The following is a 25,709-nucleotide window of genomic DNA, read 5'->3' on the forward strand; positions in this document are numbered from 1 at the left end:
TGCTGACAGCACATATGGAATGCCTCTAGCCGCTCCAAGTGTGCTTGTAGGAAGTGTGACACTGGAAGACCAGATGTCAACTCATGTCAAGGCCCCTGGGCCTCACTGAATATTGACAAATGTATAGCTGGAAACCAGTCTGGCTCAGCTGTGTGTGAGTACTGTTAAAACAGATTTTAGAGTTATAAGAATGTGTTTAGTCTTTATAAAATGTTTGTAGGATGCTGTATGTAGTTATCTTATAACCTGGGATACAGATATAAGTAAGATAACATTTAAGTGTTCGCAACTGTAAAAATGTTTGCTCAGGCTGTAAACCCCCACAGTCAAGTGAGATACTAGTTTACCACATGAGGTGTCCAGGGCTGCCCGGGGGGGGGAGAAGGGGGGCAAATGGGGCAATTTGCCCCAGGCCCTGCAGGGGCCCCCATGAGAATATAGTATTCTATAGTATTGCAACTTTTTTTAATGGAAGGGGCCCCCAAAATTGCTTTGTCCCAGGCCCCCTGAATCCTCTGGGTGGCCCTGGAGGTGTCATCTTCTCCCCGACAAAAGAAGGTCAAACAGAGAAGCCATTGTGGAACATCAGTGGACAAAAGACTTGGTTGATTGCTTCCCCCACACCCATGAAGAGGGTATGTGTGTACAACCCCTCATCCCATCTCTGCTTGAACGCTGGGTGAGGGAATAAAGATCCCTGTCTAGGAAGAATTGTGATGACTATACTGCTTGTAATTTGGAGACAGCAAAATTTTTAAGCATAAGCAAGGGATCCCCAAGCTGCTTGGCTTGGTTAGCCCTAAAGGACATACAGAGCTTGCATATTATACCAGCTAGTATAACCTTTTGGAACTTAAGACTGTATCTTATTTGTGTATATATGTTTACCTGCTTTAACCTTATAAATAATTATCTTACTACTTTTTCTTAATAAATCATTAGTATTATAGGATTGGCTACAAGAGTTGTCTTTGGTTTGAGATCTGAGGTACAATTGACCTGGAGTAACGTGAATATTTTTGGACTAGGAGTCACCTGAATATTATTGTGATTTTTGTTGTAAGGGGCCATCTATCACAACAGCAGACTTGCCTGGGTGGCAAGATAGACCAGAGTGCCCAGGAGGATTGTCTATGACTCCACGTTAAGGGTATTATAGTGCTTTAGGAGTTCACGCTTATTACTGGGTTGATGAAATCTAATTATAGAATTTAAAACCAGTTTGGGGTTTGCACCTTGTTCCTTGACAGTCTGCCCTGAGATTGGCATTCATGCTTGTGAGCTACTCAAGATAGCTTGACAGGAAGGTCCAGGGTTCTGACCCATATTGCAATACTGGTAATACACAGGTTTGATAGATCCTGAACTTTGTTTCAGTGGAAAGACATTTTTTGCACCCATCTCTCTCACCTCTGCAGAGCAACAGTCTATAGATGCAGTTGTTCGTCCATAAGCCATCTCAAGGCCTCCTCCGTTACACTGTGGATATCATCCAATTCACCTTTCAATTCATATTTGGGTCACTGCATTATGATGTATTTGATGGTTTGGATATTCTCACCGCAGTCGCACGAAGGGGATTTTCCACTTGTGTATCAAGTAGCCTCATCTTCCATGGTTTGTTCAGATGAAGTTCAGTGTGGTCCAAAGTCTGTGTGGCATGTCAAAACCAGGAGGGTGGCTTGCTGGGTAAGTAGCAATGTGTTTGTTTGAAATGGTTGATGAGGTTCCAGACACTTTGCCATTCCCTGGCCAGATCTAGAGACATGAGGTGGTCATGTGTGGTGCACAGTAGTTTTCATGATTTCAGGTGTTTTGGGGGCATGTTATCCATAACCAGTTGGATCGGAAGTTCTGGGTAGTCTTTGGCACATTTAAGTTCTCATGCTGTGGCTATATCTTGGCTGATAGCTGGATGTTCAATGTTTGCTAATACAGAAAGTCACAGTAGAGGTGTTGATTTTAAAGTTCCCATGATGATTTTGCATGGTTTGATTCAGCTGCTCATCCACAAGTTGGGTATGGCAATTTCTTGTCTACACTTGTGCACAGTACTCTGCAACTCTGCCGAGACCAATGTTCATAGCACTGAGGCAGTTGATTCCCAGCTTGTTCCCACTAACTTCTGAATAATATTGATGCAAGTCTTACCTTTAGAGGCTACTTTCTTGAGGTGGTCATGAAAGGTCAGTGAGCAGTCAAGAATGACACGGAGATATGTTAGTTTTGGGTCATAACAGTTTCACGACAAAACTCAACAGTTAGTGTTTTGTGTGATTGTATTGTCAAGTGGGGAAATAGAAACTACTGACTTGCTTGGATTTGATCTCATCTTCCATCTTTGGAAGTACTCCATGATCGTATCATCAGATGTTAAGGTCACTTCAAGCTCTTTAAAGCTATGGGCCTAAGTTGCAAGTGCCAAATCATCAGCATACTCAAACTTCTGAGCTATCATTTCAGGTATATCGCTCGTGTATACATTGAAGAGTGTCGGAGCATGAACAGAGCCTTTTGGTAAATGCATATGCTAATTGTTGTATTTCAATAAATGCAGCATACTGCCTTTTTCCCTTTAAAAAAAAAATGGTATGCTTCTTATAAGCATAGCACAGGACTTGGTTGCAGCTATTTCTGTGCAATCAAAAACCAGCTTGCTACTTGGGTAGGCTGGCATCCACAGTGGACCTAATTCGTTTCAGAATTATATACTCCATCAGCTTGTAGGTGGTGGTGGTCAAGAAGGAGATTTGGCCTATTAACTAGAAGAGTGATCTGCAGGTTTTCCAGGCTTTAGGATTGCAATGACCTTGGCTTCTCTCCACATGTGAGGAATTTCACCAGTCTCCAGGATGTTGGTGAAAAGCTGCATCATCCATTTCCATGTGTGTGGACCTAAGTTATATAGGAACTCCGGATAGATACCATCTTTTCCCACTGCTTTTCCCAATTCTATGGCTGCAATGGCTGTGTCAATTTTCTTACTTATGGATGATCCAGACCGTTGGGATGACAGAGCACATGTGGACATCACCTGCTGAAATTGAGGCTGGACTTGTTTACTATGTTTGTCACTGCATCTGTAAGTGAGAGATGCAGGAGGCAGTGAGACTTATTTGTCAAAGAACATCCTGTTTGCTGTGACTATTTGAACTATGCTTGCAGCCTAGGTAGATGAACTAGTTGACAGTCTCCACAGTACTTGTCCCCTCTTGAGTTGTGTGAGGGGAGGAGGGGTCTGATGGCCCACTTCGAGATTCTGGGAAGCGACTGTTAAATTGAAGGAGTTGCTTTTAAATTGGCTAAGTCTACAGGAAAGAAGCAGATAGTCAGTTGAAGGGGGAAATACTGAATTTGGGGTTGTCATCAGAGAATTTTCCAATTCCAAGCCTATGCATAGGGCATTGGACTGTCTTTAATAAGGCTGAGATGGATAATTTTGACATTTTTGACTAAACTGGGTATGATACCCTTTGTGACCAGTAGGGTGACCTGACCAGATACAGTAACTCCTTGCTTAACGTTGTAGTTATGTTCCTGAAAAATGCTACTTTAAGCAAAATGATGTTAAGTGAATCCAATTTCCCCATAAGAATTAATGTAAAAAGGAGGGTTAGGTTCCAGGGAAATTTTTTTCCACCAGATAAGACTATATTATATAATGCACAGTAAGTTTTAAACAAACAGTTTAATACTATACACAGCAATGATGATTGTGAAGCTTGGTTGAGGTGATAGAGTCAGAGGGTGGGATATTTCCCAGGGAATGCGTTACTGCTAAATGATGAACTAGCACTCGGCTGAGCCCTCAAGAGTTAACACATTGTTGTTAATGTAGCCTCACACTCTACAAGGCAGCACAAATGGAGGGAGGGGAGACAGCATGGCAGAGAGAGACAGAGACACACACCCTGTGTGTGAGAGAGAAGCGCATTGCTCCTTTAAGTACGCTGACACCACTCTAAGTACATTGCCTTTTTAAGTAGATCAGCAAGTTGAGACAGCAGCTGTTGCCAGCAAGCTCCTTCCATCCTGAGCCCTGTTATGTCCCCCCGCTCTGTGGAGATGGGGTTGTGACGGGTTAGATCACAGAATGCCCACTTGGGAGCTCCCACCTGATGTGCCAAGACTACTTCTGCTCCTGATTTCCTGCCCCGTCAGCTTAGGACTTCAGTGCCTTGCCTGGTTAAACCAGACTCGCTAGCCTGCTGCAAACCCAGACCCAGGTCTGAATCTTGTCCCCAACAGCTGTAGTCTTACCTGAAAGCAGCTTACAGAAGTGTTCCTGCCTTTAACACTCAGATGCCCAACTCCCAATGGGGTCCAAACCCTAAATAACTTCGTTTTACCCTGTATAAAGCTTATGCAGGGTAAATTCATAAATTGTTCGCCCTCTATAACACTGATTGAGAGATATGCACAACTGTTTGCCCACCCAGGTATTAACACATACTCTGAGTTAATTAATAAGTAAAAAGTGATTTTATTAAATACAGAAAGTAGGATATAAGTGGTTCCAAGTAGTAACAGATAGAACAAAGTAAGTCACCAAGCAAAATAAAATAAAACACGCAAATCTATGTCTAATCAAACTGAATACAGATAATCTCACCCTTAGAGATGCTTCAGTAAGCTTTTTCCTCAGACTGGACACCTTCCAGGCCTGGGCACAATTCTTTCCCCGGGTACAGCTCTTGTTCCAGCTCAGGTGGTAGCTAGGGGATTCCTCATGATGGCTTCCCCTTTGTTCTGTCCCACCCATATATATATATTTTGCATAAGGCGGGAATCCTTTGTCCCTCTCTGGGTTCCCACCCCCTCCTTCTCAATGGAAAGACACTAGGTTAAAGATGGATTCCAGTTCAGGTGACATGATCACATGTCACTGTAAGGGCTTGGCTACATTGGTGCTTTACAGCGCTGCAACTTTCTCACTCGGGTGTGAAAAAACACACCCCTGAGCGCAGCAAGTTACAGCGCTGTAAAGCACCAGTGTAAACAGTGCTGTAAATTAATCCCCTCGTGGAGGTGGAGTACCTGCACTTCAAAGCGCTGTCGCGGGAGCGCTCCCATGGCAGCGCTTTGAAGTTTTGAGTGTAGCCACGGCCTAAGACTTCAAGCCTTCATTCCTCCCAGCCTGACTCACAGGAAGGCTTGCCTGCAAACAGAGCCATCCACAGTCAATTGTCCTGGTTGATGGGAGCCATCAAGATTCCAAACCACCATTAATGGCCCACACTTTGCATAATTACAATAGGCCCTCAGAGTTATATTTCATATTTCTAGTTTCAGATACAAGAGTGATACATTTATACAAATAGGATGACCATACTCCGTAGATCATAAGCTTTGTAATGATACCTTACAAGAGACCTTTTGCATGAAGCATATTCCAGTTACATTATATTCACTCATTAGCATATATTTATAAAATCATATAGAGTGCAACGTCACAGGGGTAAAGTAGTGGGGGGCAGCAGCGGGAAGGAGGGGGACATTCTGACATTAGCATCCCTCTTCCCCCTCCCCCCGCACAGCAAGCAAGAGGCTCCCGGGACCAGCTCCAAGGCAGAGGGCAAGAGCAGCACCACGGCAGTGGGGGGAGGGACCGCTGAACTGCCGGGCAATTGATAAGCCTTCTGGGCGGCTGCTGCACAGGGAACTTAAGGGAGCGGGGAGCTGATGGGGGGCTGCTGCTCCACCCTGGTGTAGACCTGGGGGTGAGCAGTGGGGTTTTGATAGCATAGGCAGGTGCCATCCCCTTAGCTCTGCTGTCTTTGTTGGGTCCTGGTGCTGCTTCAACTGTGGCAATTACTTTTCTCCCCCCCACTTGTGCTGCTAAGTGTCGTTGTGCCTATTCTGGGCCTAATTACCCCACCTCTCTTTGTTCCTATACATTAGATTATGAAACATCTCATATTGCAGTGCCTGGGTAGCTAGACTATTTTGTTAAGGAAGCAGACAGCAGTGAGGGGCCTGCCCTCCAGAACCCCAGCCATCCAAAGCAGTGAAGATGAGACTGGCTCAGCTAGCTAGCAGTAGGATGCTTGCCCTGTGGATCTCCAGCCCTGGAGCACAGCGAAGGGGAGAGCTAATCATTTAACTGGTATTACAGAGCATGCATCCCTACCCTAGGGATGGATGGCATCTTGGCCGACACACCAGGGAGCAAACTGAAGACCTCCAGAACTAAAAGCATGAACTGCTATAGCTTGAGCCAAAAAGCTAAGGCTCTGTAACTGCATCTGTAAATTGACTTGTGTCCTCTGCAGATTGCACTCAGTACACTTGTCAGCAGTGTTCCTCTTCTCCTTAAGGTAGCTGATGTTAAACAAATAAAAAATCAAAGCAATACCATGGAAAAGGCGGGAGTGATTATATCAGATCAGGAAAAATCACATTTTCCATAACCTTCATGACTGCCTGAGACTTTACACAGAGCAAAATAACTTGAACGCTTGTAGTATTTTAGTTCTTGTCAATGTTTAAGTGAAACAGAAAAAAGAGCAATCATTTTAATGCATCAAAATGCCATTCACAAATGCACAAAATACTGTGCATCATAGAAGATAATGTATCACACTTTTGCTCTCCTTTGTGCTGTAAGTATTTACTAGCTTTGCAATATGCATTATATTTAGTGACATTTTATTTTTGCAGAAATCCTTTAAATAAGTCCTTTTCAATTAGGTCATCAACTTGACCTCACACTGTTGTGTTTAAATCTTCAATGACTTTGAAATTTTAAATAGACCGTAAACAAATAAAACCCTTTTTATACCCATCATTGGAGTTCCTGGTGCATGTTTTTATTTAGTAGGTCTCTTTTAAGGCATGATCCTGCAAACCTGAACATGCTTAACTTTGTGCATATTAGTAGTACCACCGACTTTCCTGGGAGTACTTGTGCATAATGTTTTTTCAGTCTTGGGGCCTGCAAACTCAGGGCCTATGACCTCATCTGGCAAGGATTAACTCTGTTTTTGTGTATTGCACAGCATTGAGTCCAGTGTTGGTGTTAAACAAATAACAAACTCATTCAGAGTTTAGGACCCTTAAGGGAGGATCTGCAGAAGGACTATCACTTCAGGAATAGCCTCACTGGATCACCACAGGCTGCCTGTATGGAAGCTTATCCATAAAGATGTGTTTGGGCTTCAAAAGTTCAAGGAGTCTAAACATAGTCCTTTAGGCAAATTTCAGTGCAGGGAACCAGGCAATTCAGTAGGGTGGCAATGTCAGGAATTCTTACAAGGTCCTTCAATGGGTAATGCCCTCAGGGACCTGAAAGCAGTCAAACTGGGTTGTGAAATTTCAGTTATAGAGACATTTAAATACCTGTACACAGCACAGGTTTTATAGGCTGACCAGTTTTGTTGGGTGCTCAATCGCTTTGAAAATCAGGCCATTTATTTTAGGTGCCTAACTGTGGACTTTGGTGCCTAACTTTAGCCTCTCAAGTTTGAAAATTTTGGCTGAGGCCAATTTTTTTTAATTACACAACTTATTTTAAAATAGCAAACCTGGTCTAGAACAACCAGAACCCCCATAGCTAAATTAACTAACCAGCACTCAAGTAACACTTCTCCCTCCCTCCCTCCCAACAAACCCCATACCTTTTAAGCCCCCAAATGCCTGAAAAAATAGTTGTCTTGAAGCATGCCTTCCAGGGAATAAACTTGAGCTGTTTCAGACCCAGAGGCTCAGGTGAATTCCAAAGTCCAGGTCCTTTCATAAAAAACACATTGAAGACTTTCCCATTTTAATCAAGATCCCAGCTCAAGTGCCTCCAACAATTGTAACTGTGGCAGACCCTCAAGAGAAGCAGGTGGCTTTATAGCTCAAAACCAACATCTGAAAGGAGCAGATGTATTGTGAAACATAGCGTATAAAAATGACACCTCCTTACTCAACAGATCTGCTTTCTCTCAGTATTCAGAAGAAAAACGGATGATTTAAGTGACAGTAAGTTCACTGCTTTTTACTCCTGTTAGCTCAGAAGAGTCAAAGCAGCGAAGGAGAGACAGAGCTGGATTCTGTTCCTCCTTGTGTATCATCTACCAATTTGTCTACAAATTTCCATGTAAGGGCAGTGCGGTTCACATGAGTCACTGAGAGCATAATTAGAAGATAAGGTCATTGCACAGGTATCCCTGAGGGCGCAACTTAAAAATGATGAGGTGGTACATATGTAATTTGCCCTGCAGAACCTTTGTTGCTGGTGGTGATAACCATCTGAACCCATACTGGGGAGTTTGCAGAGCTGGCAGTTTGAAAAAATGTTCACTTGTAAAGTGAGCACATTTAATATGAAATCAGAGACCATAAACATGGAACTCTACAATGTCATTTTTATAGTCAGTTTTCAGATCAGAAATAGAATGTAATTACCACCTAAAAACTAATAAAGAACTGATGCAGAATTCAGAGTATTGGTGTAATATGCTGCTGATACACTAGGCGGCAGGCAGGTCTACCTGATCAAACTTTGGTTTCTGAATAGTTGCTAGGTACAGTACTATGTAAAGCATAACAGTAGTCTAATCTTGAGGTGACAAAGGCAGAGCAGGTGGTAGTGAAATCCACATTCAACAGAAAAGGTGTCTGATTGGATGTGGAGTTCCAAAGTTGTGGTGTTACACACAGAGAAATGCCATCAAAGAAACAAGAGATACTTTTGAACATCACATCCAATCAATTCCAAAGCTGTCATGTTACAGACAAACGGAAATGCCGTTGAGTGTAATGCCAGTCATCTTCATATGGGTATTGTGAGAGTTAATTTAATCATGTTTGCAAAGCACTATGAAATTCTCAGAAGATATTAGTTAAATGCAAAGATTATTATAATTTAGTAGTAGTATAATAAATGTATGCAGTTGTAGGAACCACTAAATATGTCCAAAATATTAGAGGCCATGTTGAGGCCTGTTTAAAAATTGGGTTCTTAAATTCTAACGAAGGTTTGTTTTCATTTGTTTTAATCTTAGTTGTATGGATGTTGAAAATGTGCTGTGAAAGGTCACTAAATGCATTAAAGAACTGTGGGAAACATCACCTGCTTTGTTGACTTTATTTTCAGGTGAATCACCTTGATGCAGGTGAATCGTTTATGGAAAATCCTACGTAAGTGTGGGGAAAATGTTATGGCAAAGTGATATTTACATTTAGCTGCCTTGATGGTATGATTAGTAGTTGATAATGCAAAAATGTCAACATTCTGCAAAGCATGTAGCCATATTCAGGCTTAATATTTTTCTATGGAACGGTTAAGAATCATTTCTCTTCTGTTTATGCTTTCATTAGCTCAGAGTGGCTACAGCAGTGAGTACATGCCAGACAATCACATCGTGCTGAGTAATTTAAGACCTAAAATGGCATGTGGATTACCTTATATGGCATGGCTCAGAGGATGGTTTTAGGTGGGTTTTTGGTTTAAGTTAAAGGTGATCTTCTAATCTAGACTGTAGTTTCTCTCTGGAAAGTTAGATAAGGTACATTAAAGATCCATCAGTGTATTAGTAAATTCATCCTGTTTGAGATATACTAAAGGTTCACATCCTCATCTCAGTAGCAGAAAAAAATGGACTGTACACATTTTATAAGATGAAGAATTAATAGAAATATGTACTCTGAGAAAGTATGAGCAAAGGGAATATATAATACTTTACTGCAGCTCTGTAGTTAAAATAGATCTTAAATCCATGTTTCTATGGTAAATCTCCTTTTGAAAGGCTTTTAGTTCAGCTGTTTAATTTACTTTTGACCCCAACAAAGTGGTTTAGCAGGATTGTTTTCTGTGTTACAAAAAGAAAAAAAAAGTCTGGCAAGGAACGTCATTTGCCTTAGCATTTCTCCCTCCGGTGGTGGGGGCCTGGAGTAAATCAGTTCTACTCCAGAGGTTTTTAATTCTTCACTTTAGTTTATTTTTCAGTATTTACAAGGTGGGCCTCAGGGTAGGCCTGAGTAGTTCTCTTAAGCAAAAAACAAATTCACAACGCACAAAAAATACGTATGTGTCCCTACCCCCTCTCCAGGGTGTTGCCTTATTGTGCTGGCTTCTGGTCACCAATCCTTTCCCCAACAGACGTTAACTTGATTGTTTCCCCTATAGAAAGAACAGACTTCCACCTAGGAGCAGCCTTTTCTCCCTCCTGCAGCTTGTTTCCTCATCCCTCCTCCTCTCTCACCAGAAGAGAGATTTTTAAAGGTCACTCCTGGTGGCCATTAAATTGAACTCAGGTGTGTCTAATTAACCTGAGATGATCTCATTTCAGCTCATGGGGAAAAGGGCCTTCACCATTCAAGGCCTGATATACCAACCTTCCAACACGCTTATAGCTGTCAGTTCTGACTTTGTCACACAGAGCAAGTGAAGTATATTGGAATTCCAGAGTTTGGTGTTTTTTCCATTGGTTTTCATTATTATGATTTAAAGAGAAACTTATTTATGATGTATTAGTATTTATGATGATTGCTCAAATAAATTTGTTAGTCTCTAAGGTGCCACAAGTACTCTTGTTCTTTTTTGCGGATACAGACTAACACGGCTGCTACTCTGAAACCTATGATGATTGTGTATATAGTATTGAGTGGGTGCATATTTATAAATAAAATGTAAAGTTAATTAAAATATGCTCCTCTTCATTAACATAAACAGCATGATGATGCATTTTTTGCATGCAGAAGGAGGCTGTGGGCTCCATAGTTTGTTCCCCATGTCCCATAGAAGCTGCACCACCCTGATTCCACAAGACTGAGGCTCTGTTGTTCAGAAGGTGGTGAATTGGGGGAGCAGCCACTCTTTGGGGCTTGCTCCCTGTAGAAGTGCATAGATCTCTGAGCAAAAGTTAATACTACTCCAATATCACTAACTCCTGTTTTATGCCTACACCTTTCTCAGTGAGGAGGGATTGCCTACACTTGGGTAGAGGAGCCAATAGCAGCAAGGCCAAGGTTGTGCACTGTCATGGGGAGCCCTGCAGTATCATTGAGGGTTCAGTACACCATGTGGGCATCTTCTTTTTCCCACAGTTCCTGGGATTTGCACAATTTGAAGGCAGTATCCCCTTCCACCGTGCAGCCCCTCAAGTCTCAGTGTATTCTGGGGTGTACTCAAAGGACACCTTCATCCCAGAGCTTCCTGGCAATTCTGCTTCCCCTGTGGTGTTTCTATAGGAGTGTAGGGTATGGCCTTTAGTTTTACTTTGGGCTGGTATTACTTTTTGTATAAAAACATTACTTAGAAACTTGCGACCACACATAGACTGTGACTTTGGATACCTGTTACAGTTGGCCTCATACTGTGGATTGACACAGTGCATGGTGATAAAATCACCATTAATTGGTGTATTAAGATTACACATGTTAAGTACTGTAATGCTCACTGTGGTTCTATGTTCAGGCTGGTTTATTGCTGGATCCACATTGTTAAGTTAGTCAATTTAAAAGCAGTTCTCTGTCAAAAGAAATAGTGGCAAAATACTCAATATTTTATTCTTAATCTTTATTTAGGTCTTTGTTAGACTAGAATTTTTCATGTATTCTTTTAAAACTAGAGCATCAGCTGAATTTATGCAACTGTAGTGAATAGCAAATTATCTACAAAGGAATGCTGAGATGGAATTCCCTTGTGTACTTTTACAGGAGTGAGTTAATTACACTTCACTCAGCAGGTTGTTCATAAATCCTAGATCTAAGAGTCAGTAAAAAAAGATAGATTGGCCTTTAACTATCCCAGCTGGAACTCGGCTTTAAGACTGAGCCATATACCTGCTCTTATAGCACTGTGTCTTCGGCATTTAAAGTCTGCAGAAAGAAGCAGGATGATGTATTGAAAATAGTTGTGTGCGTTCTAGTTGGGGAGAAAAGTTTTAACTTTGTGTATGTGTTTTTCTGTTATCGCTTGTAAAAGGGAGAATATGCAGAACACACTAAATGCACATTAAAAGACACATTTTCCCCCTTTTTGTTAAACCTTTCCTTACCAGTGTAATGCTCTCCTGGTAGAGGTCATTGTAGATGTGTTTGTTTAGTCTCTTGCTAAATGAAGAGCTTTAGCACAGTGGATACTTCTGTAGTTTTGAAATATGTAGAAGAGGGCAGGTGATTTTGCTAGTTTCTAGTGCTGATTAATTTTCCTCCACAAATGTTGTTTCTTTTCTGGTTTAGGTAATTTATTTTATTTTTCAAAAGTTCTTATTTTTTTAAGGGAAGAACTTCTTTATGACGGATTGATGCAGATAACAACTGCAGTGCAAATATGTGACTGTTGTGATGCTGCTTTCTGAACTCATCCATTGATTTGGTTTGTACTCAATCGCTGAGTATGGCTCCATACAAAATCTGCTTGACCGGTATGTCTGTACAGATGTTTCCTGGTGTCCAGGTTTGACCTTAAACATCCAACTGTATGCTCAGAAGGGCTTAATATTTCTGTAAATCATGAGCCCTAGCGCAGGTTCTTTTGGAGCAGGGCACTTTTAAAAAAAGGCATTTTCCCAGTGGGTAGTTGATTCCATCGTTCAGCCATAAAGCGAGTGTGGAGGCAATAAGAGAAAACAACTGAGCCAAGGGAAGAGACAGCAGGGTAAAAAAGGACAAAAGATGATAGAGAGCGCACAACAAAATAGAAGATGCTGCTCTGGGGAGTAGCTGGAGGATTAAGGTTGTTTAGGATCCATGGCTCAGAAGTAATGGGAGCATCAATTCAACAGAGTGGTGTGAGGGTTCAGATTGTGGGTATAGGGTAGTCACAGTTTAAAGAGGCCAACTTGAATGATTTCATTGCTGATTGGTTTGATGTCGATTTGCTCCCCAAAAAGAAATGTTCATCGTCAAATTGGAAGATGAATTGTCTCTAGAGCCCTTTCAGATATCTGAAATGTGCTCTGTCTTTAACACATTTGACAGAAAAGGTTACAGATAAACCTGATTATCTTATTCCTATTTGTAGTTTGTAAGTAAGGCCTGGTCAACGCTAAAAAGTTAGGTTGACCCAGCTACATTTCTCAGGGGTGTAAAAAATCCACACCCCTGAGCGACATAGGTTAGCTGATCTAACCCCTGGTGGTGACTGCACCAGGTCAATAGAAGAATTCTTCAATCAGCTTAGCTACCGCCTCTGAGAGAGGTGGATTACAGCCCTTCACTGATGGGAGAACCCCTCCCATTGCAGTAGTGTGTGTCTACACTGAAGTGCTACAGCGGCGCAGACAAACCCTAAGACAGTTGAGTGTCATGGTAGTGTTTAGCCTGGATTTTTAGGCGGAGCAGGAAGGGGAGGGATGCTTGCACTCCACATCGCCTTCTCCTTGAATCCTTTCTTCTGCTTCCTGTCTCATCACATACGTTCAAGCTCCTCTTCCACAAGGCTCTACGTAATCTTGTCCCTACCTACATCTCTGCTCTCTCTTCCTATTATCCCCATCTCACTCCCTATGCTCTTCCCAAACCTCTCCCTACTCCTCCCTCTGTTCCTGTCTCCCAATCCCAGCTTCATGCCTTCTCTCTTGCAGCCCCAGGAGTGCAACAGTCTCTTTGTTCCCTGCCACCAAGAGTCCTCACTCTCCTTCAAATTCCTCTTTAAATTCCACTTCAGAAAATCCTTCATCTCATCATTAGTAAATACCAGACCCTCCCTCTCTTCAATTGTTGTCCTTAACCTATGGTTAAATAGGTGGCAACTTGGATTACTGCTCCTGACTGGCTAAAACTTGCACGCATCGTATAATTTTTGTTAACCCCACTCACTTCTTTATCTCATCTGCTTCTTATGCCTAATATTTTAGGCTATGTCTACACTACAGCCTATGTCAGCAAAACTTATGTTGCTCAGGGTGTGAATAGTCCACCCCCCTGTGTGACATAAGCTTGGGTGCACAGTGTTATGTCGGCAGGAGAACTTCTCCCACTGGCATAGCTTATGCCACTTGTGGAAGTGGGTTTTTTAATGCTGACGGAAGAGCTCTCTCCCATTGGTATAAAACATCTTCACCAGATGTGCTGCAGCTGTATCAGTACAGCTGTGCTGCTGCAGTGATGTATGTATAGACATGGCCTTAAATTGCAAGCTGTTTGGGGCAGGGGCTGTCATTTGCTATATGTTTGCGCAGCATCTAGCAGAATGGGGCTTTACGTGGCTGACATCTAGGTATGAACACAATATTATGTTAAACAATAACTATCTTGTGTAGTTTGTATACCGTGAGGTCTTTGGGGTAGGAAATGTGCCCTACCTATGGTCTGTAAAGTTCTCTCTAATTTTACACTTGCATGTAGATGTTTTATAATACAGTGATGCCAAAGTTTTCTTGATGAGTAGAAAACAATATGTCCATATTGAAACAAGCTTTTGAGAATATATTTAACACACCCATTCTTTCCAGTGACACCACGTGCAACCCAAACCACTACCAACTGCAATACTTAAAATGGGGATCAACTCCCTCCCCCCAGTGTAAGGCGAATCTAAGTGTAGCAGGAAATGACAGATCAATGGGTATCCTACTGAGAAAATTACTAGGAAGACTTGGAAACTCCTGATGTTTTTGTCCTTGTACTGTAATGCTCTACCTGCTGATGGGAGTATATGGCTGGTAATTGGAAGCATGACCTATTTCTACCTCTTTGAGGAGCTTTTTAAAGAATCATTTGCTTAATAGCCCATTAAGAAAATCCTTCTCCTAAACTTTGAGCACAAATAAATATATAAATTCTTCAGAGTTGTGTTCAAAATGTATATAAAATTGCAAACAGTTCATCACCATAGTCTGAAGTAGAGTGCAAATACTACCATTGAGAATTTTTGTGACCATTTGTGTAGTGTAGATTCCCCTTGACTCTGAAGGAAAAGAAGATTATTGGGTAGTATTTTGGTTGTTTAAAACGCCTCTTAAAATTAGGAATTTATGTAGGCAGCCAGCCCATCTTTAAAACCACAGAGCTAGTCTGTATTCTGTTCAAAAAAATCTGCAGAAGAGGTCTACTCAGTTTTGGGAGGACTATGTAAAGTAGTGCTGCTTCTTATGTTTATTTGAAGATGGGGGAAGAAATAGTATAGGTTCAGTACCAAATTTGGCAATTTAATTTCCAAAGGGCATGAATGTCTTGTATGTCTGAATTACCAAAAAGCCTAACTATTTAAGAAAATGGACAGTGGAACTTATTAATAAGGTCATTATTAGAATTTTCTTTTGTCCAGTACTTTTTAAGGTCAAATTTTACAATGTAAATCCAGCGTAACTCCATTGATTTAAATGGGATAAACTATTTTTCAATGAAGCTAATCTGGATTTACATCAGTGAAGCTGAGAGAAAAATTTAGCTCTTAAACTTTTTAGTAGCTGCTCTTTGACATATTTTTCTTTTGGCCAAGGAAGATTTAATACAAAAGGTAGAGAAATCATCGTGTGTATTCCATTTTAAGAGAAAAGATTTTCCTTTTTTTCCCCCCCTGCAACTTTTTTATTATTTGTATTGTTGTAGCAGCTTCGAGCATTAGTCATGGATCAGGATACCATTGTGCTATGCACTGTACAAACACAGGACAAAATTTTATAGTATATTAAGTAAAAATTGAGATGCATGGAACCAAAGTTCGGATTGTATTTATTGGAGTGGAATTAGGCTCTCTGGGAAAGGACTTCACACCATTTAGCAAATACCTCTTCGTTACTCCAAACATTTTTTTAAAAATATACAACCAATTTGCTCTGTTAATAACCAATAAATCTTTGAATATGGATATAATGTACTTAATATCAAATTCAGTGTATTGCTTGTCCTATCTAACAGCATGTGTTGCAGGTTAGCAGCTGGAAGTTTTGTCTTAAACAAAAAACAGCATGTTCAAATAAGCACATTATATTCTTGCAACAAGGGACCATGTTTTTGCTAGGCATTTGCACGGTGCCTAGGACAATGGGGCTGTGGCCCGTGACTGGGACTCCTAGGTGCTATTGTAATACAATTAATAAATAACTGACCTAGAGAATACAACTCTCAATCTGGCTAGATTCTTTAAATTGTTGGGGAAAAAAATCTGCAAGAAGTCCAGTTAGGACCTGAGTTCTCAACCTCAGGCAATGTAATTGGACCACATTTGAATAGAGGCACACTCCCCTGCCCTTTTACAATCACATAATATCCTTGTGGCAACAACAGCAATTGTTTGTGTAAAAGTATTATGTTTAACTTGTCCTCAGCAGTATTTTAGTACAGTCCTTACCTTAGGCCTTAGTTCCTCCTGTGCCACTGACTCATTGGGTAGTCCAGTTCCTTCACTGATTAGTCACTTGCTAGTTGTGGTATTTCCCAAGTGATGCAAGCACACTCAATATCCTATCTCTTGGACTTCTGCCAGTTCTTCCTTGGTCTTCCTTGATTTCTCTTTCCTCCCTCGGTACCCAGTTGAGTGCTTGTTTAGCATGTACGCCATATGGAAGATGGAAGACATGTCCCAACTACCTGAGCCTTCTTTCTGTGATGATTTTTTCGAACGTCCTGCTCTCTTAGCCCCCTTACTCTCCCATTTGTTATGTTGTCTTCCAATGAAATGTGTAGCCTCTTCCTCAGCCATCTGTGATGGGCAGCCTCCAATCTCTTTTTGTTAGCGATTGTCATTGGCCAAGTCCCTGCTCCGTACAGTAGCATGCTCAGTACAATGCATTGTATAATCTGACCTTTAGTTTGGTGTGGAGACCTCTGTATGACCAGATATTGTTTATCCTCCAATAGTGGTGCTTGCTTTCCCTACTCTCATATGCCTATTCTTTATCACAGCCACCTTCGAATGTCATCACACTCTCCAGATAGCAGAACTCTTCTACCTGTTCAATTTCTGTTCCACCCACATACACCTTTGCATCCATTGTCCTACCTTCATAAATCGGTTTCCTTTACATTTATTTTCAATCCAATTTTTGCTGCTTCCTGTTCTACCTCTGATGCAAGGACAGTCATTCTGTTCCATTTTAGACTTAGTAAAGTAATGTCATCAGCAAAGTCAAGGTTATCTAGCGCATCTCCGTTAACCCAGGTTATAGCATCCATGATATCTTTTGTTGCCTGCTTCATTACCCAGTCTACTGCTAATCCAAAGAGGATTGGTGATAACTCATGCCCTTGTCTAACTCCAGTCATAATATCAAACTACTTTCCAAAGCCTGTGTCCAGTCTTACAGCACAGTTGCTGATTTTATGTGTGCACGCATATTTTTGTTAACCATTCAGCCATTGCATTCTTCACTTCCTTCAGAACTTTTGGGTGTACACCAGCTGGTTCTGGTGCTCTTAAATTTATCTGTTTGCTCCAGAGATTTATTTTTAACACCTCAATCTCCATTCAGTTCAAAACATCCACATATGATGTGTATGTTGGGTTTTTTGATTTGCAGACATAGTAGCACATAAAAAATGCATTCTCTGCAATAATTACACTGGTATTGGCCTGTATGACTAGTAATATCCATTGATCTTTTTCAAATGCATTGAGATTGCCTGAAGTGTGAAATACATTTATCCAAATAAATATGTTCTTTGTTAATGTTAACTTTTCCCACTTTCTCTTACTGTATGACTTTTACATTTTCTGATTAAAAACTAAAACCTGAAGAAAATGGCCTTTAATATTCCTTAGCATACTTTTTTGCTGAGTTAATTTTCAATGTTGGTCTATTTTTATTTCTACTATCTTCTATGGGTATTATTTCTCTTATTAATAGTATTAACATAAGAGAATCTCTTGAATGGGAGTTGGTGGCTTTAAAATTGTCTTACTAATTGATTTCCCTGCAAGTAAAGTATTATTTTGAAATTGCACGTGACTACTTCTTGCAGAAAACAGCCTTACTTTCCAGCACAGGACCTGAGTCATACCTCTCTAGTGCTTCTTTTCTTTCTCTGATTGTCTCACAGTAAGATGAAATAATCTATTTAATGAAGGGGAACACGGCCCTATAGCAAAAATTTCTACAAAAAATTAATAATGTAAACTCTCCACCCACATAAAAGGAAAAATTTTATAATAGCTGTGCCTTTTTGTTCTGCTATGGTTAAGGTTCTGTCAGTATTTCCATGATAAAGTCCTAGTTTTAGGGGCTTCGTCTAAATATAAAAATTCACTGTCAAATTTTACTTGTAACATTTCTAGTGAAGGAGGAATGATTTGTGTAAATTAAAATAAAAGCTTGTTGAGCTCTTTATAACTGCAGAACCAGTAGAAGTGAACAGTTTAAGATTCTTTTTATATTTATAGAAGAAAAATTGCTTTAATTTATAAATAAAAGTCTGATCCTGTGGTCCTTAGGCAAAACTCCTCTTTGAACTCTTTGGGAACTTTGACTCAGTAAAGAATGTAGGTTTAGGCCTGTAAAAGTAAAGCAAGGCCTGACAAAAATTAAAAGAAAATTTCAGTGCAAACAGTTTTTTTTTTTTGTTAGCAAAAGTCAGGCTAACTGTAACCCTAATAACGCAAAACTTGTAAAAGCAAAAATTATATAAAACAAATTTTAAAAAACTGTATAAAAAGTTGTTGCGACCTTAGATAAATAAAATATAAACTAAAGTCTAAATAAATAAAAAAAAGTTATCAAAATAACCTATATATAAACAAAATGCAGCTGTTGCTCATTATTGTTTGTAACAAAAGGTATAAATGCTTGCTGTAATTGTTTACCGTAGAGAGACCTGTCTAAAAGGGGGAAACCCTGTGTCCTAGTGCACTCTCTCCCTCTATGCAATTGCTTAAAAATAAAGTATCTGACTTTGTTGCAACCAACCAAAAAGTGAGAACTGTGTTTTTCTCCAACAGGCCCTGATTCTTGTAGTATAAATTCTAATTGCTTTTTATATGGGGGAAAGAGATATATATGGGTTTTTGAGTAAGACCTTAACAGAAGTCTTTTCTCTATTTCTTTAAAATTGCATTTTATTTTCAAATTATGTTTTTAAACTTAAACATGCTGTAAAACCAAGGCAGTTTGTTATTGTACGTGAGTTCTGGCTTTCTAACTCCGTAAGCCAACTCCTCTTTTTTTAAATAGTTGCAAGTCACTGTCCAGTAATGTTCCAGTCTCCTGGCTCAGTTCACTGGACAGTGGTGTAGCTATGTCATGTGAGTAGTTTTACTGGCAGAGCTGTAAACATGTCAGCTCAGGTGCTGTCTGGAAGATAGTGTCATAAGAACTTTGGTTTGGGCATTGTTGTAAGTTTCTGGTAAGCAATCTCTTAAAGATCATATTGCTCACACATGTCTGGTACAAAACAGCCAGTGTTCTCATGGGACTGGCTTCCCTTTTGTAGTTGCACAACAGGAAATCTGAACTATTATGAGTTCTTTAGACTGCTAACTACAGCTTATTTTGTGATTGTGTGGAACTAAAACGTTTTCACTTAGGCATCAGTAAGTGTAAGATTTTAAACTAGACTAAGCTGTTTTCAGTGTTAAATTATTTCTTCCCATTTTAAAAACTCTTCTTCCATATTTGTGATAGACTATATAATACATTCCTGAATGACCAATGTCACTTAAAAATATCCCTTATTGAGCTGGCTATGACTATCTTGTATGTGAAAAATAGCCTGTTTGCTGTGTACGCCTTTAAATATGGTGAGTCAGCAGATGGTTAATTCACCAACCACCGCATAATAAACCAAAACAGAAAGTCTCTTGATTTTTTAATTCTCAGCAGTTTTCAGTTAGGATGTATTTTCCAAAAATAAAAAGTGCACCTGAAAACACTTCACCACCACCAAAACCAGACATCCTGCTCAAATAATAGCATTCTGTTTCCCAGCCAAAAAGAAAAATATCTACCTTGTGAATATTTTTCATATGCGAGTTGTCACTGTGACAGTGTACCCCATAAGGCTTTATGGGGGGGTGCTCATAAATGTATGTATGATATAACTGGAATAGAGTTTTGCTACAAATGCCATGTAACATACCTATGTAAAGGTTATGATCTACTGGTTATGTTAATCCTAGTTGTATGCAGGCGCCATTTGTGTGTTCAAAGTTTATGAACATTGGCTGTATAATTGCTTGATTTCTAAGTAGCCTTAGTTAGAACATTTGGTCACTTCTTGGGAAAGGAATGTGAAAATTAGGTGCTCAATCAGGAAGCACTTCTAGATGCTATTGTATTACAAAAAAATAACACATTTAAACCCTTGAAAACAAACTGTTCCAAAGGAAGCATTATCACTATTTGGGTTTTTGTCTTGGAAAGATTTTGTGTTGAGGACAGTCAGAGCTGAATAGGTTTCTGTAAAATGGAGTGTTGTAAATTTGAAAAAAGTCTAGGGTCAGGTCAGTGATACAGTAAACTCTGGAGATGAGGGAGCAGCCTGTACTGCAACTAATCAGTTAATAAGTTTTTTTTCCTATCACAGAATTTGGATGAGTTCCTTCTGGTAGTGATCTGTGTTTGAAAGGACTGGCAGTGTGTGCTGTCTGCTCTGCCTTCCAACATACAACTGTGAGAGATGCATTTTCTTTCCAAATTGCACCATCTTTTCTCCAGCTCTGCTAAGGAAAGCTGAAATACAGAAACCCTTGATGGAAATACTTTGTGAATTGGATAGTACGCAACCCACGGCCAGTTCAATTCTGAAAATACTGCATGCAGTGTCTGCACTAGAGACTATCCTAATCTTTGAACTGGCATGATGGTTTATAGAAGAACTCCTTCAGTCATATTTGCTGAAAGTCAGCCATTTAGAGTGATAGCATCGTTTAAATTTATTCTGTTTCATTCTTCTCTAGTCTCCTTTTCCCTGATGGAAATAAGGGATGTACTAGAAAAGTAGGTCAGTGTTGTGAAAGCAGGTGATTATTTAAATAGCTAGATTCATCTAGATCTGTGAGATTTATGAATGTGTTTATTTTTTAACATGCATAATCCAGGAAATAAGTTTGAAATGATACTTGGAAATCTGTTATTTAATGTCCCTTCTGCCTGCTTTTCAGTGGGCAACACTGTCATTTTCTAATGAAGCTAACCACCAGCATGCTAAGTAGAGTCCTTCCACATTGTGCATTTGGCTTTCTTCCAGCTGGAAAAGCTTTTGTATTGTGTGTAGCTTGTTGAAGGGTGACAGCATTCATTCTAAAGCTCTATACTCTGCTGTTTCACTTTTCTATGTTCTGCTTATGTGCAGCATACTCCTGCTCCCACTGAAGTTGATGAGAGTTCTGCTACTGACTTCAGTGGGAATGGCAGCAGGCTTTTGATGATCTTTGCATTGTCTCCTGATTCATCGTTGTGATTATACAGTAAACGCTGTGTTATCCGGCACTTTACCAGCTGGAAAGCTCTATAAACTGGCATTTCTGATCTTCAGTAGTGTTGCCAGGTGTTCTGTTTTCGACTAGAATTCCTGGTTGAAAAAGAACCCTGGCAGATCCGGTCAGCATCACTGACCGGGCCATTAAAAGTCCGGTTGGCACAGGGTCGGCAGGCTCCCTACCTGACTCCACGTAGCTCCCCGGAAGCGGCGACATCCCTACTGCTCCTAGGCAGAGGAATGGCTCCGGGGGCTCCATATGCTGCCCCCGCCTTGAGAGCTGGCAGCCGCGGCCAATGGGAGACTCAAGTGAGTCACTGTATGTAGTCCTTCTCTCAGGTTAGCAAGGGGAGATAGTGAGACCAAGTTTTGAAAAGTCAATTGAAATAGCGATCCCAAGGGAGAAGGGAATCCTGCAAACTCCAAGCCCTTATGTACGGTAATGAACCTGATCTTCTGAGATGTCAAGTATCCTTAGTCTCCTTTGAATCAATGGAAGTTGAGGGTATTCCTTACTCAGCAGGATCCATCCTAATGTGAGTAACTGTGGGGAGTAGGAATCTATCATCCATATATGTTAGAGCATTCCTCATTTTAGTGTCTAATTCTACACTTATTTTCTCCGAACCAGCAGCATAAGAAGCAACCCCTGTTATCCCACATATACACACAACTCCCCCAAGGGTGCAGAAAAGAAATTCTAAATAACCAAGCCAAATACAAAATTGGGAGAGTGGTCTGCCAGGTAGATGTGTATGACACAGATAAGACTCCACTTTGTTCAATCCTCTGAAGTGCACTGCTCCTGATTCATGTGTATTTGGCAGAGTGCCAACCATAAGTGCTGACCAAGCAGACCCATCAGTGTGATAGCAAGGGCAATGCCATTGCACTGCAGGTGGGAATCCAATGAAATAGCCTCTTCACATGGCCCATAAAAACAGAGGGACTGGACAAGTTATAAAAAAAGTGCCCTGGTCAGAAACCAGGCTGCTTAATCTTGTACCTGATTCAGCCAGCGTTCATGGCATTACTGAGTCAAACTGGTAATGGACAGTAGCTTGATTATAAAGACAGCTGTTACCCACAGATATCTTAGTGCTTATCAGTGATACAGCAGTTCAGGTGGGTTGTAGTAAAACATACTTTTCTAAAGTATATTTAAATGTGATGCATCCTGATGCTGTTAAATGTCTGTTCTCCTCAGCACACACCCAGAACCCCCTTGTCACAGGGTAACTGACCCTCTGATGGGGGTCAGGTCTCCAATTACCTGTGACAGGCTCCACTAAGGAGAATGAGCCAATCCAGATCCACCTTTGAATAGTTAATTGCCGAGGTGGTGGCAGCAGTTAATAAGCTAAGGAACACCTGGGCTTAATAAAGGGTTGTGAGGGCTTAGTTAGGAGGTCCCAGAACACAAGAAGATCTTGAGGAGAGGGATACTTGGAGAAGCTGGTTAGGGAGCTCACCATGAAAGGGAACCTAGGAAAGATACTCTAAGAGGGAAGAGGTTCTGAAGGGGAGAGTTGAGTTCCACACCCTAGAGAGAACTGGCCCCCAGTGCAAGGAACTTACCAGATGTTGGCAGGTGGTCCAGATCACAACAGAACTAACTATACACCACTCCAAAGAAGAGTAGCAGTGGTTTGATCTCTGGGGAGGCTGAGAGTCCAGAGAGGGAACCCTTCCCCAAGTGATAACAGTTAGACTGCTGGTGTGCAGAGGCCACTGCCTGTCATGCTGACCAACGTTGTCTCTGTGTTTCCTGGTAATCCCCGTCTGTCTGTATTCATCTGTTGTCTCATGTCTTATACTTCTTAGAGTATGTCTAACACCTCAAGCAGGACAGCACGTGCATAGGTGCCAACTTCTCCTGGCGCCGGTGCGTGCTCGACCCGCCCTCACCCCGACTTCACCCCTGCTCTGCCTCCTCCCGCCCCCATTCCAACCCCTTCCCCAAAGTCCCTGCCCCAACTCTGCCCCCTCCCTGCCCCTATTGGACTCCTTCTCCAAATCCCCGCCTCAGCCCTGCCTCTTCCTTGCCTCCTCCCCTGAGCGTGCCGCATTCCTGCTCCTCCCCCATTCCCCCCCTCAGCTTGTTATGCCGCGAAACAACTGTTTCGCGGCGGCAAGCGCTGGGAGGAGAAGCGGGGACATGGCACGCTCAGGGGATGAGGTGGAAGTGAGCTGGGGCGGGGCGGGGAGCATGGCTGCTGGTGGGTGCAGAGCACCCACCCATTTTCCCCCATGGGTGCTCCAGCCCTAGAGCACCCACGGAGTCGGTGCCTATGAGCATGTGTGTGCATACTCAAGATAGCTTTGATTGAGAGAGCTCACTAAAGATAGCAGAGTAGCTGCTGCAGCGTGGGCTAGCTGACAGAGCACATACCTGGGGTCTGGGCAGAATTGTAGTCTGGAGGCTAGACTGTACTGCTACCACGCTATTTTTAATGAGCTAGGTTGATCAAAGCTAGTTTGGGTATGCCTACATGTGCTGCAGTCATGCCTCCTGATTGCAGTGCAGACATACCCTTAGATCAGTGGTCCCCAAACTGTGGGGTGTGCCCCCTAAGGTGTTGCGGAGGATTGTTCGGGGGATGCGTCATGGGGCCCAGGCCAGCCCCCACAAGGGGCAGGTAGGGAACACCACCCAGCCCACCTCCGATCCCAGCCAGAGCTCCACTCCACCCCTTGCTCTGCCCCCAACTCATCTCTGCCCTCATTCCCTCTCCACCTCTCGCCCCAGCTTCTCCCCCAGCCGCAGTTCTGTCCCAAGCTCCACCTTTAGCCCTAGCTCCTCTGTTGACCCAATTGTGCAGTAATGGAGGGGAGGCGTGGACAGATTCCATTACTGGTAAGGAGTGGGGGGTGCAACAGGAAAAGTTTGGGCATCACTGCCTTAGATTATAAGTGCTTTGGGGGAAGTGACTGTCCTTTTGTTCTGTGTTTGAGCAGTGCCTTGCGGAGTCAGGTCCTGATCCATGCCTGGGGCTCCCAGGTGCCACGGTAATACAAATAATTACTAAGGGAAATGAAGGCTATGTATGATTATTATAGGCCTGTCTATGGCAATCACTGTAGTATCTATACACCTGAAAAAATAATTTACATTCATAACACCCCTGTGAGGTCGGAAGTGTTATTACTTAAACTGGGGTGCAGCAAGATTAAGTTACTTGCCCAAAGTCACTCAGGAAGTCCATGGCAGAATAGAATAGAGATCTTATGGTTTCCAGTTCAGTGCCTTAGCCACAAGACCTTCTTTACACTTGTAAAGAGTGTTTTTTCTTTACTAGTGATTATATTTTACTAAACAAGAAGCTATCAAAATATGTGTAGATGAAGCTTAGTTACTTTTGATATTTTCTTTGTACTCATGGCATGAACATAACAAATTAAATAATAAATAATAAATTAATGGAGATATCCTATCTCCTAGAACTGGAAGGGACCTTGAAAGGGCATCGAGTCCAGCCCCCTGCCTTCACTAGCAGGACCAAGTACTGATTTTGCCCCAGATCCTTAAGTGGCCCCCTCAAGGATTGAACTCACAACCCTGGGTTTAGCAGGCCAATGCTCAAACCACTGAGCTATAGTCTTTGCTCCTTTTTTGTCACTGGGACCCCTCAGTGTAATTACATCTTTATTATTCATGTTCAGCTAATTATTTATAGTAGAATCTGCTAAATTAGAATGCCACTATAGATGGCCTTTAGTCCTGATTACGTGGAATTCACAGTTAATGGAAAATACTGGATAATTATTCATGTCACTGTCTGGGGAGAGCAGTGACATTAATGAAGAGGCCAAGGGAGTTGGGAGGAGACAGTTTGCGCTGGGACAGGATCGGAGCCTGTTGCTTGCCCAGCTTTCACTGTAAGGAGTTCTGAGTGCATATTTGGCAAAAGCTAGCAGGGAGAGTTTTAAAATATTGTAACTTCATATACTTTCTGCACATATCACAGTTATTGTTAATGTATCTAAGTCTTGATATGTCGTAGCTGCTTTGCATTGCAGAACTGTTTGATCAAATCTAGAAAAGTACTGGATACGGTTCAAATTCAGAGAGGGAGAGAATGCTCTATACTATTCTGTGCAAAGAGGGCTTTTTAAAAAGCAAGGTGCTGCTGAACAGGCTGAAAACTACAGTATGTGCAAAAAAAAGGGAGGAGGTATGCTTTTTGTTAGGATAAAATAATGCCATGCTTGTTTGGCTAGACAAGTGCAAGAATCAAGAGGGGAAAAAATGGGGTTGTCTGGATAGCTGCACAAAGGTGAGAAATATGAAACTTCCTCTGAAACACTATGTTTAGGGTCTTTGAGCGGTGATTTTTTTAATAGTTTGAGTTGTAGTATAAGTGAATTTAAACACAGCACAGCAGTAGTTGATTATTCACCAACATCTGTGGAGAATAAGA

At 41.4% G+C, this 25,709-nt stretch overlaps 1 protein-coding gene across 6 annotated transcripts in view; it reads left to right on the plus strand.

Annotated features, from left to right (window-relative positions):
• LOC112115947 (guanine nucleotide-binding protein G(I)/G(S)/G(O) subunit gamma-12) overlaps positions 1–25,709 on the plus strand; it is a 70,424-nt gene that overhangs the window by 30,034 nt on the left and 14,681 nt on the right. For 5 of the 6 annotated variants that reach the window (XM_024213185.2, XM_026655507.1, XM_026655502.1 and 2 more), the window contains exon 4: positions 9,083–9,126. The exons of the other annotated variant lie outside the window; for it this stretch is intronic. The gene's annotated coding sequence lies outside the window, so the exon portion shown is untranslated. The remainder of the gene's footprint in view (positions 1–9,082; positions 9,127–25,709) is intronic. 6 annotated transcript variants of the gene reach the window in all.

The sequence above is a fragment of the Terrapene carolina genome, unplaced genomic scaffold (assembly GCF_002925995.2).
Source record: "Terrapene carolina triunguis isolate 2854851 unplaced genomic scaffold, T_m_triunguis-2.0 Scaffold210, whole genome shotgun sequence".
In the NCBI taxonomy this organism is placed as follows: Eukaryota; Metazoa; Chordata; order Testudines; family Emydidae; genus Terrapene; species Terrapene triunguis.